This window comes from Pteropus alecto, unplaced genomic scaffold (genome assembly GCF_000325575.1).
Source record: "Pteropus alecto unplaced genomic scaffold, ASM32557v1 scaffold3, whole genome shotgun sequence".
Taxonomy (NCBI): domain Eukaryota; kingdom Metazoa; phylum Chordata; class Mammalia; order Chiroptera; family Pteropodidae; genus Pteropus; species Pteropus alecto.
The window spans coordinates 21,633,511-21,650,724 of NW_006442484.1; the positions used below are offsets into that span (position 1 = coordinate 21,633,511).

The 17,214-nt window shown below is 33.1% G+C and overlaps 1 protein-coding gene across 10 annotated transcripts in view; it reads right to left on the minus strand.

Moving 5' to 3' along the window:
* GTDC1 (glycosyltransferase like domain containing 1) overlaps positions 1-17,214 on the minus strand; it is a 338,147-nt gene that overhangs the window by 264,846 nt on the left and 56,087 nt on the right. Inside the window, exon 1 of one of the 10 annotated variants that reach the window (XM_025039403.1) lies at positions 14,034-14,053. The exons of the other annotated variants lie outside the window; for them this stretch is intronic. The gene's annotated coding sequence lies outside the window, so the exon portion shown is untranslated. Of the gene's footprint in view, positions 1-14,033; positions 14,054-17,214 lie in introns of those variants that run through there. 10 annotated transcript variants of the gene reach the window in all.

A 17,214-nucleotide genomic window follows, 5' to 3' on the forward strand; every position in this document is an offset into this window, starting at 1 on the left:
TGAAGCTTAATTTTGGGGAGATGAGAAAGAATGCATGGAGATTAGCATAACAGCAGTATCATTTCACTATACATGATATGAAAGTAACAAACAAGATGAGGAGACCGAGGCTAGGGAGAATGGCCTACATCTATCTAGTATGTCACAATGATGTTCACTCCAATTCTCAAAGTTAGTCGTGATCTTAGAGAATCAAGACTGGGAAAGCACCATAGGGGCATCTACTCAGACCTCTTTATTTGAGAGATGAGCACAGAAGACAAAGTATCGCAACCTCATTATTTCCAAATATCAAAATACACACACCTAGACTGAGTTGTCGTTTTATGATACATGCTCTGCCTTTATAAGAGAAGCCTGACAAGTACTGAATAGCATTTTTGAATCTTTTTTAAGAACTGGCTGAGGATACTGCGTACCCTTAATTTTAACAAAGAACCACAATTCATCCAAGTGTACACAGTAACTATTCAAAAGTTTGAAAAATAATCTTAAAGTCCAAAAATAAAAATAAAGTGATGCTGAATAGAAAAAGGTATGGAAATCTATTTATTCATACATCTATACCTGAAAAGAGGGCATCCTTGATGGTAAAGGGGTTAGGGACTTCCAGGCTCAATGAAAGACACTAGCATTCCACCTTCACACACCAGTCATCAACCCTACCCTCTGTTCCTCACCATCCATCACGAGAGATACCCAACAAACAGGCATATACAGAGGCCATTTCAATTGCTAAATGATGCTATTAGAATATCATTCTGAGCCTAAGTGCTTAAAAACATGTAAAAAAGACAGATAGAAGCACTTACAAAAAAAAAAGTAAAGAAGATTCTACATGCTATCATTAAAAAATGTATTTCATAGTTTTTAAAATTATTTAAGGAAAAAGAAAACCTGTTTGGAAGTCAGAGATTCCAAAAGATCAGTGATATAAAGCTTCCCCAAAGCCAGAAGTCTATTACATTCTCTTCTTAACACTTGCAGACCAGATTACCCACAGTATCCAACCTAAGATAGCAACCTTGAGTCTTTTTCTTTTGAATGAGAGGATGTTCTATGACATCTGTCATCTCATTGAACAGAAGTGATGCTACTGATTAGGGGGGCTGATCTATTCCTCCTTGAAAGAGTCTTCTCCCGCAAAGCTAAAGAGCTCTTAGGAGCTGCTTCCAGAACGAGGAGCCAAGTTTTTTTGGTCAGAGACACAGTAAGCCCTTTCCTTTAAATGTCTCACAAGTCAGAACTTTTCACAATATCTACACCAAAATATGACTTATTCATATTAATTTTCTTTGTATTGCCATCATTCATTGTCTTCATTTTTAATTTAGTGATATTTTTAGCCAAATGAAATGAAACAGTTTTCTCCAATCTGTTTCCGCTCTACTCTTCATCTTCTGGGACCCAATTCACATGGTCCTTTAACAACTATGTATTTCACACCAAACCAGATATCTGCCTAAAGCTTACCAATCTAGCCTCCAAGCGTATTTCTTAAATAAAAGCAGCCGCTTTGTAAACTTGACATTTTCAAACTAAAGGAACAAATGAACTATCAAAAGACCTAGTAGTATGTAACAGTTGCTCACCTCTAAGAAGAGTTTAAAATTTATTTCAACTTATTATTTTTTGAAAGAAACAGCCATTGACTTTTTCCCTTTGCAAAATACTGTGTTTAATGGCCTAGTTAAATTAGAGGTGATAGTGTGAAGCAAGTGTTTTAAATTGGTAAATTCTAAACCTTTTAATGTACATTGAAAGGACATCAGTCAGAAGTTTTAATAAGACTCAGCAGGACAGAGAAGAATTAACAGTCTGTAGGTATCAAAAGGGGGTGATAGGCAATGATAACCTTAATCATTTGCATAGGGATTTATAATTTCATTGCTTAAAGGTTAATGAAATTATGTGGTATTTTGCCCACTCTTATCCAGAAAATGATTTCATGGCTTGGTTTGTATATATTTATTGACTGAATCATGTAATAGAAGAAATGACTCTTTTAACCAATTAATCTACTGCATTTTCACTCATGTACTCCTGGGTATACAACTATCATTATCTTTTCTAACCAATATCTGGTGCCCTAAGACAAAAACATAAGGTTCCCAACAGCATCTCAGAAAAAAGAACAAACTCATAATCAGAACTCTAAAAGTATAGTAAGTTGCTAAAAATGATTGTTTTTTTTAAAAAATTAGATGCATTCCTTAATCTATTTTGTACTTGAAGTCACCTACTGCTACATAGTTGCTTCTGCCAAATATTAACATAAAATCTACCCTAGAGATTGATGAAGGTATTCAAGAAACCTACTTGAAAAAGAATAGAGAAATGCTAACAATAGACACAAATAATTAGAACAGGTAAAACAATAAAAGAATTCTAGGCTAGAACAATAGCTTTAAAACCTCAAAGGGCAAAAACCACGGTGGCATTGCTTCACTGAGCACCCCAAAGGTGTTCAAGGCCAGCACTCTGCTTGGTACCCAGTTCTAGTGGAAAATTGCAAAATCTGTGGGAAGAGCAGTGTTATCTACTCTGGCTGCACAACAGAATCACCTGGAGGGCTTTAACTTAGTTGTATACCCAGGAGTACATGAGTGAAAATGCAGTAGATTAATTGGTTAAAAGAGTCATTTCTTCTATTACATGATTCAGTCAATAAGCTGATACTCAGGCCCCACAACCAGATATTCTGGTTTCATCGGTAATTTTTAGAAGCTCCCTAGGTGATTTCTCATGTCCAGCTGGGGTTAAGATAAGAAATGCCTACAGACACTGGGTCTCAAAGTGTGGTCGGTCCCTAGCAAAGTGTGGTCTCTAGATCAGCAGCTGGGAACTTCTTAGAAATGCAAATTCTGAGACCCCCACCCCAGACTGAAAACTCTGGGACGGTATTTTGAGGAGTATTCTGATGTACACGGATGTTTAAAAAGTACTACTTTACACTTAATCTTAGACGAAAAGCCAAGAAGCATTGAAAAACACTGCTTTCAAGTAAAAAAAAAAAAGACAAACAACAACAAAAAATAGGTTTCAGTCCTCCCTCCACAAGTTACTGGTTGTATGACCTTTGGTCAGCTCTCTAAACCTCACTTTCCTTACATGCAAAATAACAGAGTTAGCTAACATTTGTTAAACATGTGTTACCAGAGAATGTGCTAATAAGCACTTTACATACATTATATAATTTAACCCTTACAACAAGCTTACCAAGTAGATATTAGTATGACTTATACTCAAAGATGATGAAACTCATCCAAGATTAAAAAGTGAATAAGCAGAATCAGAATTTAAACTCAAATTTTTCAAATTCCAAAATCAATGCTCTTCCCCTATTCCATTATCATCCATTAAGTGATTTCATGCCTTGGTTTGTATATATTTATTGACTGGATCCCTCCCTCCTTTCCTTCCTTCCTTCCTCTTCCTTCCTTCCTCTTCCTTCCTTCCTTCCTCTTCCTTCCTATTCCTTCCTTCCTTCCTCTTCCTTCCTTCCTTTCCTTCCCTTCCTTCCTCTCCCTCCCTTCCTTCCTTCCTTCCTTTCTCTTTCCTCCTGTCTTCCCTCCCACTTTCCTTCTTTCCTTTCTTCCCTCCTGTCTTTCTCACTTTCTTCAGAAGAAAGCTTATTTTCCTACTAAAAAGCTGGAGATTAACTAGCATGTATGTTATTTAGTGAGGGACTACAAAGTACTTAGCATTCTGCCATATTCCAGAAAGAAAAGGATGAAAATTTTAAAAATTTAATAATCATAGCAATGAAGGACAAACTAGATGGAGACACACATTTTTCAAAACATAGGGAGGGACACATATGATTTAGTTCTAAAAGTGAGTCAAAAACAGAAAAAGTAACTCATGAGTTCATGAGACTAGACCTCAGAGACCAAGACATGATGTCAGAAGGAGGTGTAGCTTATCCTGAAAAAGGGTAAAAATTCTGTCCTGCACAGCGGGGAGAAACAAGGGTTTGAGAATAGTAAGTAACACAGCTAAGTAAGGTAAATGGGTCCAGTCTGACTTAAAGTAATAAGAATAACTTTACTACAGTAAAAATATTAAAAAAATTTTCACAGAATATTTTTGATGCACTGATAGTAAAAAAGGTAAACTTAAAATCTAATCATAAGTACTAAACCTAGGAAAAAAAAAAATCAACCTAGAATAATAACAGGGAAAAAAACAGGAGAAAAAGTCATTTCTTTTACTGAAAGTGTTTTGATCCACCCTTTACTATGGTATTTCCATGGGCAATTTGTATGCATTACATAGCATTTTCAATCATTCACTAATCCAACCAACACTAACTGATCACATTTAGTCAGTCACCAAGGATAAAAAGATAAATAAGATACTGACCCAGGGCACATGAGCATTTATGTAGGAAGCAAACCGCCAAGTGTTTTATGCTACATTTACATGAAGTTATTAGGAATTAAGAAGGCCACTACAGAAAGACCAATTCTTAGGAATGACTTTTGTGAAATTCCTGAAAGTCAATGAGGTGTAAGCTAGCCAAAGTGTTCCACATGAAACATATGAGCACTTTGTTTATGCTAGCATCACAACCATCAGCTCGCAAGTGGAGCATCCCAAGCTCCATCCACATTTAGACTTACTTATACCTAAGAAGGGCAGGCAAACATAAAATCTAGAGGTAAAATTTTTAACACTCACATCATTCATGTCATTATTTACTGAAGAATAATGAATAACTGTGCTCAGAAACGCACTGGAAGATTCTACCTGTGTATTAATGAAGGAAAATGTGAGAAACAATAGGCTGACTGAATTCACTAGCACCTCAAATTTCCAACTCTGTCAATGATAGTCCAATGCTGCATACCATTTTCTTTACTTCTACTATAATCTGACATTTGTCTCTAAGAACCAATTTAAGAAGTATATAAATCCACCAGACTATGCTTAAATGATGAAATGACAGGGTTATTTTTTCTCAGAATAAGCGTGAACTGAACTTGCTATGATGTTAGAAATTATAGCATTTTTCACACTAAATATAATTAAGAATCAATAATGTGTCTTTAATGTGCCTGTTTATTAATAATGTATACCAATATAATCAAATAACTGAATCCCAGAGTTAAAAACTACTTGTAAGGTCACCAGGCAAAACATGAGCTTTTATTCCTCGCAGTATCTAGGACACATATAGTTAAAACTAAAACAATGGCATAAAAGCCCTCCAAGAACTTTGAGTAATAAATTTCTTTGGCACCAATATATCTAATCCATATACACTAATATATTTTACTAAAAGTCAATCACCTATCATCTCATTCTTTAATAACAAAAGGTTGTACTTAAGAGCAGTACAATTTTAATAAAAAGTGGTTGGTATAAAATCATCTTTTAAAATATTCAGACCATGCCATTCAGATATCCACATACACTTGGATCTATACACATTAAAGAACTTGTTTAGATTTACTGAAGCTATACCTGCTCTCAAGAAACAAAAAAGTTGTGAAGGTTGATCAAACACAACTTTGCCTCAAGTATATTAATGTTTTCCACTAACGCTGTCCTAAAAGTTAACAGTTAATATAATCCAAAAGTTTCTCTTTATTTCTATATTTAAATCATCACAGGTTTGATCAAGTGTGCAAATCCCGATGGGTTCAGGGTTCCCTTCAAAATGTCTTATAGGAACATTAAAAATTGAATGGGCATAAACAACTCCCACAGAGCGGAGCTCATGAAAGCATTGCTGTGATCTCTGGGCTTCACATGCAACAACACTGGGGAAGTCTGCAAGGGAATATGAGCAACTAATTACTGTCTTTTGCTTGAGGGCAGGTGTGCTGATCTCTACAGGTTTCTCAGTTGCAGTGCTCTGCCTACTACATTGCCTCTCCAAGACGTTCAGTGTAACCACTTGCTGAAGCTCTGCAACACATCTGATAGAATACCAGGCCATTATGTGTTCAGGAAGAAACATGTTGTGACTTCTTAAAGATATCGCTAAGGAAAAACAACAGCTGAAAAGGTTTTAAATGGTTTGTGAAAGAATACTATAAGGCAGTATAAAGAGTAACATACAAAATTTTATCTATCTGTCACACATTAGACAAGGATACCACTGTTGTCTTAATGAGTACAGAAAGTTTTCCCAAGTAAATACAGTTATTTTCAAAACAAAAAAGAAAAAAAAAATTAACTAAATAATAATCTCATGTTGGTCCATCTTTTTTCATTCATGAAAGACAGTGGCCAGCGCTGGGAATGCAATTTTATCAAGACCAAACGAAGACCTAAGAAATTATCCACTATAGGAAGTTAGTAAATGAAATAGTCATCCGAAAATAGGGGAAATATATATTCTATTCGCATGAGAAGCCACTTACAGGATTAATATCCTTAAAACCTTCCCCATAGTACTTGGAAAGAAGTATGCTTAATAATGAAGAGACACATAAACCAAAGACAAACAGCCCCTGCTCCACTACTTGCAACCTGCATGATCTTGGGCAAGAAACAACCTTTCTGTGCCTCAACTTCCTCATTTAATGACTCACAAGACCTACCTCATCAGGGATGTTTTAAAATAAGACAGTGTCTCTTAACTATTTGGCTAGGGCAATCACATGGTTAAGTGGTTAATAAATTGTAATTAGCATTATGAAAATTACAAAGTACATTCTTCTCTTGTTCTAGGTAGAACATTAGCCAAACAAAAAGCATCTTGGAAAGTAAAGATTCATCAGCAGAATTCAGAAATTTGTTACATGGTGGATCTTTTTAAATAAAAATATACCACCTGGCTTTTGAGCAATCAAGCAACAAACACACACACAAACACAACTTTTAACTAATTATTTTTTCTGAATAATTATTCATCTTGATGAAAAGGTCTTATTTCTAATACTAAAATTTTATGGAGAAACTAGCAGTGTTTTATAACAGTAAGGTAAGGAAAGTTCTAATAATATTTCAAATTTTCCTCTACTTAAGAAAATCTCTCTGGTACTATCAAGGTTAACGTTCTTAGGCAATGAATCTGTTCAGAATAAAGAAATGTGTGTAGATGATAATATGATATTTAACCAATTATTTTTATCCAAAGTTCCCTATTTAGTGTTGTTTTTTAACCAAATGGAATTAAGATGGTATCTCTGATCATCATTAATACGAATCACCAGTTGTGTAACCACTGGTCTTTAAAAAAATTAATAAAAGCAAGAATTAAAATTGTTCAGATTATTCGCAAAGGAACCAAAAAGGGCAAAAGAATTTAAAGCAAAATGTGTACAAAATATATTAAAATAACATAGTATTTCCGAAATTAAAATGATTAGACCTATGGGAATATAATTATTTAAGGCAATATCCCTCCCACTCTCAGTAGACTATTATATCAGGGGCTTATTTCTTCAAACCCGGACAATGCAATAACATTGCAAGTGAGAAAACTGAATAAAGATATTTTTCTCTCACATTACCTTTCTCAGGAAACTACTACAGGATGTATACCAAAAAATAAATATAAGAGTAAGACAAGAAGGAAAACAATACAAGACCCAGGAAGAGGCAAAGGGGTTCCTAATGGAACAGCAATGGAAAAACACAGGAAGAGAAATGTAGAAAATAAAAATGGAAGTCTCCTGAAAGGATATATTCAAGAAAAAAATAATCTGATATGATTTATTTTATGGAAAATTATACTAAGAGGTTCCTAGATGATATAGGAAGAAATATTAAGAGTAACAAGAAACTAAGCAAATGAAAAGCAGAGCTTTACTAACGCCATGAAAAACATAAAAATTAGAAGTGAACTTTTCATCGGAGTTCATTACAATAAATATCTGCATAGTATAATGGTGTAACACTAAAAATAAATTAATCAAAAGTTATAATCTAACAATACTGGGAATATGCAGAAAAGGGATGGCAGTATAAAGGCGAAAAATCTGCAAAGACCATAATATAAAGTCAATAAAAAAATCTAAACTAAATGAATCAAAGACCATGATATAAAATCAACAATACCTAAAATGAATGTGTATATCTGTAATTTAGCAGTATAAGATACATAACCAGAAGAAACAGATAAAAGGTTAAAAATAGTTGCCCCTAGAGAAAGAGACTAGAAGGAGTGAGTAAGGAATCACTGTGTTTTCTAACAGGCCTTTAACAATTAGAATTTTAGACTAAGTGAATGTACTATCTTGACAAAATAAGAATTAATTTAAAACAATCTGTCACATTCACCAGAATGTTTCTGACAGTGTTTCTCATAACAGTAAAAAGCAGAAACAATCTAAATCTTCAATAAGAGAAGACTAGTTAAATAATTTACATTATATCTATACAGTAATTAAATGGCTACGTAGTCATTTAAAATGATGTTGCAGAAAAATATTTAATGACATGGAGAAATGTTCGAATCAGGAAATGAAAAACAATTCAAAAACAGCTGAGGAATAAAAATGCAATATCTATGAAAATATCAATGGTAATTTTAGAATATTTTTCTCAATGCTTCTCTGACTTTCCAAATTTTCTAAATAGTAGCTTTGTAAATGGAAGAAATACATACATATATATATATATATATAATTTAATGCTATTTATTACTCTATTTAAGTAGTGTTACTTTATGAAGCCTTCCCTGATATTGGAGCCAGAATTAATTTTTCCCTTCGCACTGCACTTTGTATGTGCCACCATTAGAGCATTAATGCAATCAGCTTTGTAACACAGGTAATTGCTTGTCCATTCTCCCACTGGATTAAACCGCTGAAGAGAGGACTGTGTGTAAGCCATCATAGTATAGGCTGAATGGAATGTGCCTAGACTTCTGAAGACAATCCCACAAAATGAGGAAATCCTAAATATGGTCTGAGTATTACTTTAAAAAAAAAAAAATTGATTTATTTATTTTAATTTGTTTCAAGTATACAGCACATTGGTTAGACATTTACATAGTTTATAAAATGATCCCCCTAATTGCTCCTTCTCTCCTCTGGTTTTCCACTTAGCCAACATATTAATGCTAACTGCATTCTGAGCATCGCTTTTTTTTAAAAGTGTAGAATCATTAGTGTGGAGAAGGATAATAAAAAATATAAGTTCTCATGTAGGTTACTCTTATCACATTGCTGTTTAGTCCTATTTCACATAGAGTGTCTCTCAAATTGACTTCCGGAATATTTGTTCTTTTAACTGAAGGCTTCAGTAGTGAAGCAGTGTTTAAAAGCAGATCTTCAGGATTTCTTAATAGATCCATATTTATTACTCGAAACGCCAGGTTCTTAAGGATTTGGTTAGTAGAATATCAGTTACCCAAAATGTTTCTATAATAAATTAAAATTAGGATTATTTGTCTTTATATGAGTATAAGATTTTCAAACTAAGTAGAAATTTAAATATGGTTAGTGGAGAAAATGTGAAAAAACATTTCATAATGTTTGGCTTTTATTTAGAACTCATTTCACGATAACTAACAAATAAAGCAGCACGAATACTAGCAATAGAACTTTTCTGGGCAAAACCAGAAAACTCCGCTTATTGTAATATGTGGAAAATTCTTAACTCTTTCCTATAAAAAGAAATCAATGTTCAGTACATTTGATTAAAAGTCATAAAAGGATTCGAATATTTCATCTTGGTGGAGCTATTTTCTCCATGAGCTCAACCACTACTTTTCAGCATGCTTTTAGAATAGACCATGTATGAGTAAGAGTCACAAAGCACAGAATGTTATGAAGTAAAGGGCTATTTTATCCACCCTCACTCTCCCATCCCCAGAGGTCTGAGCAGGAGGGCATGGACAAAGCAAATAGCCTTTTACAGAGCAAGGTTAAACTGTCTATTGAGTGACAACTGTGAAATAAGGAAGAAATTAAATTCTAATTGCAATAAGATCTGTAGACTTTTATTTCTTAAATTGTTTACCAATTTTAAAAACAAACAAGGACATAATGGTTTAACTACAAAATGATAAAGGATAATATACTTTACAAAAGAATGTGCCATGAGTTGATTTTATATAAGTTATATGCAATATATTTGTTATTACATGAGGAGACCAAGGCAGAAAAATTTTAAACCAAAAATGCCAGGAATAATAGCAACTAAACTTTATTTGAGCATCTCAAAAACTTTAATATAATAAAATATTGTTATTTTACAAAAAATCAATTTATCATCTTTTTTTTTAAAAAAAACATAATTTCTGCATTACACAAAACACACTACTAAGAATTCTAGAAAATTTAAACCAATCTACAATACAGAAAGCAGATCAGCAATTGCCTAAAAGCTAAAATGGTGGCAGGCGATGGGGGAGACTGACTTGAAGAGGGCACAGAGAACTTTCTGGGGTAACAGAAATGTTCTGAATCATAACTGTGGTCGTAGTTACATAGCTGCATGTTTCTGTCAAAGCTCATCACATTGCTCACCTAAAATGGGTACAATTTATTGTAAGTAAATTATACCTGAATAAAACTGATATAAAAACTGTACTCATTATGGCTGTCATGGCTGACAATCATTTCAATTACTTAAAGACTTCAATTGCAAATTTATTGTTTCTGACACACAAGGTAAAGATACCGTGAGTAAAAATCAGCTAAGTGATAGCATTAGTTTACAGTCACCAATCAACTCAAATATACTGCCACCCATACTGTACTTATCTATATTACTTTATTTTACTGGCTATTTTTTTTCTCCTCTATTAAGTTTTAGATAAAAAAATGTACTATGTATTAACAGCATCCTCCAAAATCTAGCTCAAATTGCTTCACTAAAGTGTTTATTCGTTGACTTATACCCTAAAATATTTCATATAATTATCATTTCTTAATAATAAATGAGCAGCAGTTGATGAAAAAATATAAGAACAGATATCTTGATTTCACATACTGGATAATGTTAGTTTAGAAGATTAATACACTTTTTCATAATCACATTTAAACAATTATTTCACATTTGAGAAAGTAAAGTTATCTAGCAGGTATTAAATAGCCAAGATGAACTCACAAAACAAGCTACCATATAAAAGTATAGCTTTTAAAGTGAAAATATTACAATTTTATTCTTTCCATATGTGACAGTGTTACTATTACATACAAATTTTACTATAATAATTCCAATAATGTATCTATTTCTAAAAATAACATGATATTATTTCACACTTAATAACAAATTGGTTTAAGATGACTTGCTTCACAAATCTTAACAAGAAAACACTTGAACAGTTTACTAATTATTATTTAAAAAATTAATTACACAGTAATCAAGACAGTGTGGTACTGGCGAAAGAACAAACAAATAGATCAAAGGAACAGAAAAGAGAGCCCAGAAATAGGCTTACACAAATATAGTCAACTGATCTTTCACAAAGGAACAAAGGCAACTCAATAAGGATTGTTTTTTTAACAGATGGTGATGGAACAACTGGACATCTACATGCAAAAACCTGAATCTATATATAGACCTTATACCCTTCACAAAAAATAACTCAAAATGGATAGATCACAGACCTAAATATAAAATTTAAAACTGTAATACATCTAGAAGATAATATATGAGAAAACATAGCTGACCTTGGTTTGGCCATGACTTTAAGGTATAATACCAAAGGTACGATCCAGAAAAAAAAAGTTAAAAACTTCTGCTCTGTAAAAGACACTGTCAAGAAAACAAGAAGACAATATACACACTGAGAAAAAAAAATCTGCAAAAGACACATATATGATAAAGGGCAAAACATACAAAGAACTCTTAAAATTCAACAATAAGGAAAGAAACAACCCAATTTAAAAATGAGCAAAAGGTCTAAACAGACACCTCACCAAAATGGTATACAGATGGTAAATAAGCATATGTGAATGTTCAACACCATATGTCATTAGGGAATTATAAGTTAAAACAACAATGAGATATTACTACACATCTATTGAAATGACTAAAATCCAAAACACTGACAACAAATACTGAAGAGGATATGGAGCCACAGGAACTCTCATTCATTTTAATGAGACTGCAAAATGGTATATACTCTTTGGAAGATAATTTGGCAGTTTTTTACAAAACTAAAACTGAACATACTCTTACCACACAACCCAGCAATCAAGCTCCTTGGTATTTATTTAAATTATTTGAAAACTTACATCCATGCAAAAACCTGCACACAAATGTTTACAACAGCTTTATTCAGAATTGTCAAAACTTGGATGCCAAGATGTCTTTCAAAACTTAACTGGATAAAAATACTGTAGTACATCATATAATGGAATATTATTTGGCACTAAAAATAAATGAGCTATCAAGCCATGAAAAGACATGGAAGAAACTTAAATGTAGTATTGCTAAGCAAAAGAAGCCAATATAAAAAGTCTACATATTGTGTTAATTAGCCCCACTATATGACATTTAGGAAAAGGCAAATCTGTGGAAACAGTAAAAAGATCAGTGGTTTCCAGGGGTTCTATGGGAGAGAGTGTAGGAGGAATAAATAGGTAAATTGGGATTTTATGGGCTATGAATTATTCTGTATAATACTATAAGGGTGGATACATAGCATTCATTATTCATTTGTCAAAACCCATAGAATGTCTAACTTAAGTTAGAGCGAACCCTAATTTAAACTAAACTTTTGCTGATAACGATGTATCAATGTTGGTTCATCGATGGAAACAAATGGGCCACTCTGGTGAAGATTTGATGGTTGGGAAGGCTGAGAGGGGTGACCCTCTGTACTTTCTACTCAATTTTGCTGTGAACCTAAAACTGCTCTAAGAATTAAAGTTTATTATTTTTAATTAATTACATAAAAAAGTTCTTTCTAAAATGAAGTCCAGATCTTGTGTGTACCGTATAATATGGAAATGTAATGTAATGGCTCTCCAGCTCATATAACCAAAAGGACCCACCTTTTCTTTAAAACATGTAAGGTCCTTTCAAAAGTTATCTTTCTCTAAGAGAAGTTTACGGTTTGTGCTTTTATGAGAAATTCAACAAGCTTCCCGTATTGAGGAGCAGTTCTTATCGTCAAAATCTTAAGTTTTACAAAACTAAGATGACTGCTTCACTTTTACAATGATAGTTTCAAAAGATATGTTCCCACTACCAATAAAGAAACATGCACCAAGCAGCTAACATTTGCCAACATGTGTCGACTCTAGGATTTTACCATATTACATACAATTGATTTCTTCACTCAATTTCCTGACATTTACTACTCTCTCCCAATATATGAAAAAAGTTATGCTTATAGGCCTCTCAATAAAAAAGATATTAAGATGTTACCAGTTCAAAAGTACCACATTAAATATTAAGCAAGTTTAGACAACTAATTTTAAAAACAAAAATTAAAATCTAATACAAAGATCTTTTATCCACTGCCTTCTTAATATTTTCACAAAGAAACCACCCAAATTCTTGACCATGATATTTTTAAAGTTGACTAAAAGCTGGATCATTTAAGAAACAATCGAAATTTATAGGAAGTGGGTAGTGGTAAAAGAAAAATAAGTCATCAACATCATTTTAAGTTTGAGGAATGTCATAGTCTTAAACATTTCATAGATATGGGAATTGGAGTGATCAAGAAAGAGTAGCCAGGAGTAAAAAGTATATAAAAATCTATCATCTGGACAAGGTGATTAGCAGCAAAATATGTTAAATTACTGCAAGATTTTAGGATAAGACATTAAAACTATCTTTATAACAGATTTTTATTGAAGCTGGAATTAAATTTCAAAGGATTTAAGTCGATGTTTTTTTAGTAACTGTATATTATATGTGAAACACTATGACAATTTCCTGCCTCCAATGGACCTACAATCTCAATGAGAAGACACGAAAGACACAAGAGAAATGGATATTAGTCAGAAGTGATAAATTAGTAGTTGAGAGAAGCATGGGAAAGAAAAACTATGGTTGACTGAAATATCTTGAGCCTTAATAATTTGGGAGGACAAAGATTTCATTAAATGAGGTAGTAAATACAACCACATTTAGAATATAAGATGATAAATGATAACAAAACTTACTGTGGTAATTGTTTCATAATATATGTAAGTCAAGTTATTATGCTGTATATCTTAAACTTCCACAGTGCTGTATGTCAAGTATATCTCAATAAAACTGAAAGTAGAAAACAAAGAAACTCATTAGCCTACAGGTGAAGATGAAAGACAGGATTAGATGAAGGCATTTAAAAAGAGAAAACTAAGCTAGAGCAAATGGACTGAAAATAGGGCTTAGCAAAAGCTCCCAGTTTAAGGGGTAGGTAGCTAAAGAATGGGGGAAGGAAGGAAGAGATAGGAAGAGGAGAAGAGAGGGAGAGTACACACAAAGAGGTAGCAGAAACATAAAAAAAAATTTAAAACATGACAGTAGGAAGACACTTGTTACCCCAGGCTCTCTACTCCAGAAAGAAGCTAAAATTTAATTAATTAATTAAACACAAAAAGAACAAAAAATAATGAATACCTCTCGTCAATGAAACAAAGACAGTCACAACCACAAACCACAAACTACAAAAAAAAAAAAAAAAACCTGCCAAATTTTGTGATATCGGTAATCAAAATGAGGAGTAATGCTAAGAGCCAAACCACACCCCCTCAGATGTCAGGCAGGATAAAGATTTTCCTAAAATTAGAAGAGTTCTAAAGCCCATTCAAGGAAACCCTGATTACTGATGTTTAAGCACCTACCTAAGAGAGAATAAGAAAGGTTTCTCCAGAACACCAAAAAGAAAAGAGGAAAAACCAACATGACATTTTTATTATCAATGACCTAACTTCCTAGCTCAGAGAGACTGCCAAATGGGGTGAAAGAGAAGGGAAGCAGTTAGCACCAAACTGAGTACTACACAGACTTTTATGACTCACAGGATCTCAAAGTTACAGTGACCTTCACTGCACCCGCAAGCTGAAGTGAGAAATATCCCCAGAGCAAAGGAAACGTCTAATGTGAAAGAGTATTTAAGATAAAAAATCTAACTGGAAGCATGAATGATACTATTTATCCCCTCTCCCTACTACTCAATACTTGCATCTGATCTCACATTTTTTTTTTTCAGGTAATACCTGAATTGAACCCATTCAAAAATGAGTAATAACTAGAAAAGAATCAGCAAAGAATTTATACAGAACTACCAAGAATTGGATAGAAGGAAGAGGCAAACGGCAGATGAAGAAAAGATATTGTCTTAGGAAATAGAGGAAGAACTCAACTTCCACACTCTTAAATTACAGAGACTATGAGTTACCTCAAAGTAAAAGGGCTCAAAGAAAAGAATGAAATCGCTCAGAAAAGTAAGAATTTTTCAAAGAGATGTAAAAGCAAACTGGCAAGCTAAAGACAAAGTTGTAGATTAAAAACAACAAAAACCAAAAAAAACCATAAGTTAAAGCCATAACAGCAGCAGCAAAAAATACCAGAATACTCAGTCCTGAAACAGTCAGGAAAAGAGAGGACAGCATGAAAAAAAGCACACAAAATGAAATTAAAATGTGTGTGTATGTGTGTGTGTGTGTGAGAGAGAGAGAGAGAGAGAGACAGACAGACAGACAGACAGAGATAGAGACAGACAGAGACAGACAGAGACATGTTGAATATACTGTTTGCCTCATAGAGAGAGAAAGTAAAAGAGATCCAGCCAATACACATTTGACATCCTTGCTCACTGGCCAGCCACTCACCTCCTGCTGTGTGACCCAGTTCCTAACAGGCCACTAACTGGTACTAGGGGTTTGGGGACCTCTGCTATAAAGGATCACTTATTTAATTACTGTAACTCCTTCAGTTCTACTTTAATTTGGTTCTACTTTAATTTCTTTTGGTTCTACTTTAATTTCTTCTACTTTTGTTAAATTCAAGTAACATCACCTTTATTTAAGCAAAAACAGTATATAGGATAATCTTATAATTTTTCTCTTATTTCTCTATCTGTAAATATATGTATGCATGTGGGTATGGGTGTATATGGGTGTGAGTATGCATTCATGGAAGAGAGAAAAAAATGTCGGAATTGATTTTCTAAATTATGATTATGTGTGGTAGAATTAATTTTTTTAATTTCTTCATAATTTTGTTTTTTATATATTAAATATATAATCATTTAATGCAAATCTGTATTTTAAGAACTGGACAGGGCAATATATAGAAATCATAAATCAGAATAGAAAATTATATAAACTTCACATATTTCTTATTTATTCAGTCATTTATTTGCTCATTTATTCAACCAGTAACTGTCTAATACCCACCATGTAGAAGAAATAAAAGACATTAAACTGTCCTAAACATCTTAAATGTCACCATATACTTAATAAGAGGAAGTCTGTACCAGATAATTATAAAGCATATATAAAACAGGTAATGTTCCAATAAAAGGCACTGATCATTTGGAATTTAAAACCTGACAGAATAAACACAATACAAACGCCATTAACAAAATTTTAATTTATTCTTAGTGAGTAATATAATTTGTGTGTGTGTGCGATATAGCAGATGTTGGATTCAAAAAAAAAAAAGGTCATCTTATTCCAAACTTTAATTAAACAAAAAGTAAAATCTATCTAAATGAAAATGATTTCTCAACATAGTGGTATAGGGTTTGAACCCTTCTACTTAGAAAAGACGCTATTCTTCCCATGCTAGGGAAACTATTCTGTTTTCTTGTTACCCAACACCTTCCACCTCAGGCTATTCCCTTGAGTTACCTCCCTCTGTACAGCCTACCAGTCTAATGGACTTTCTGGCATAAAAGGGAAATTCTAAAGCCCTCTTAGCATATTTTCCCCTATGAACACATTTAATCAAATGCCACAGCTCTAATTCTTCATCTCACACAACCGTGTTGTTCTTTTTAAGAAACAATCCATAATAATTTAACTGAACAAGCAAAGTGATGGAAATCACCAGATTATAGTAAACTATTTACCAGAAACGTTCTAAATTTTGAGCAGGGCAGGGTGATATTGTAACAAAAAAGATCACTGGCAAAACTCAAAAGAAAATATATATTCAAAAATATGTACATTGATTCACATCCTTGGTTTACATCTGTTTTTGCTCTGAAATGGGGGAAAGCCCAGATAACAACTCTTTGAAAAGGTTAAATATAACTTCCCCCAGGTTGCTTTTTGAAACCCACATATATAATGACATTTGTTGGCTGAGTCTCCACATATGCCTTGCAAGAAAGTGGTAAACAATTTCAAA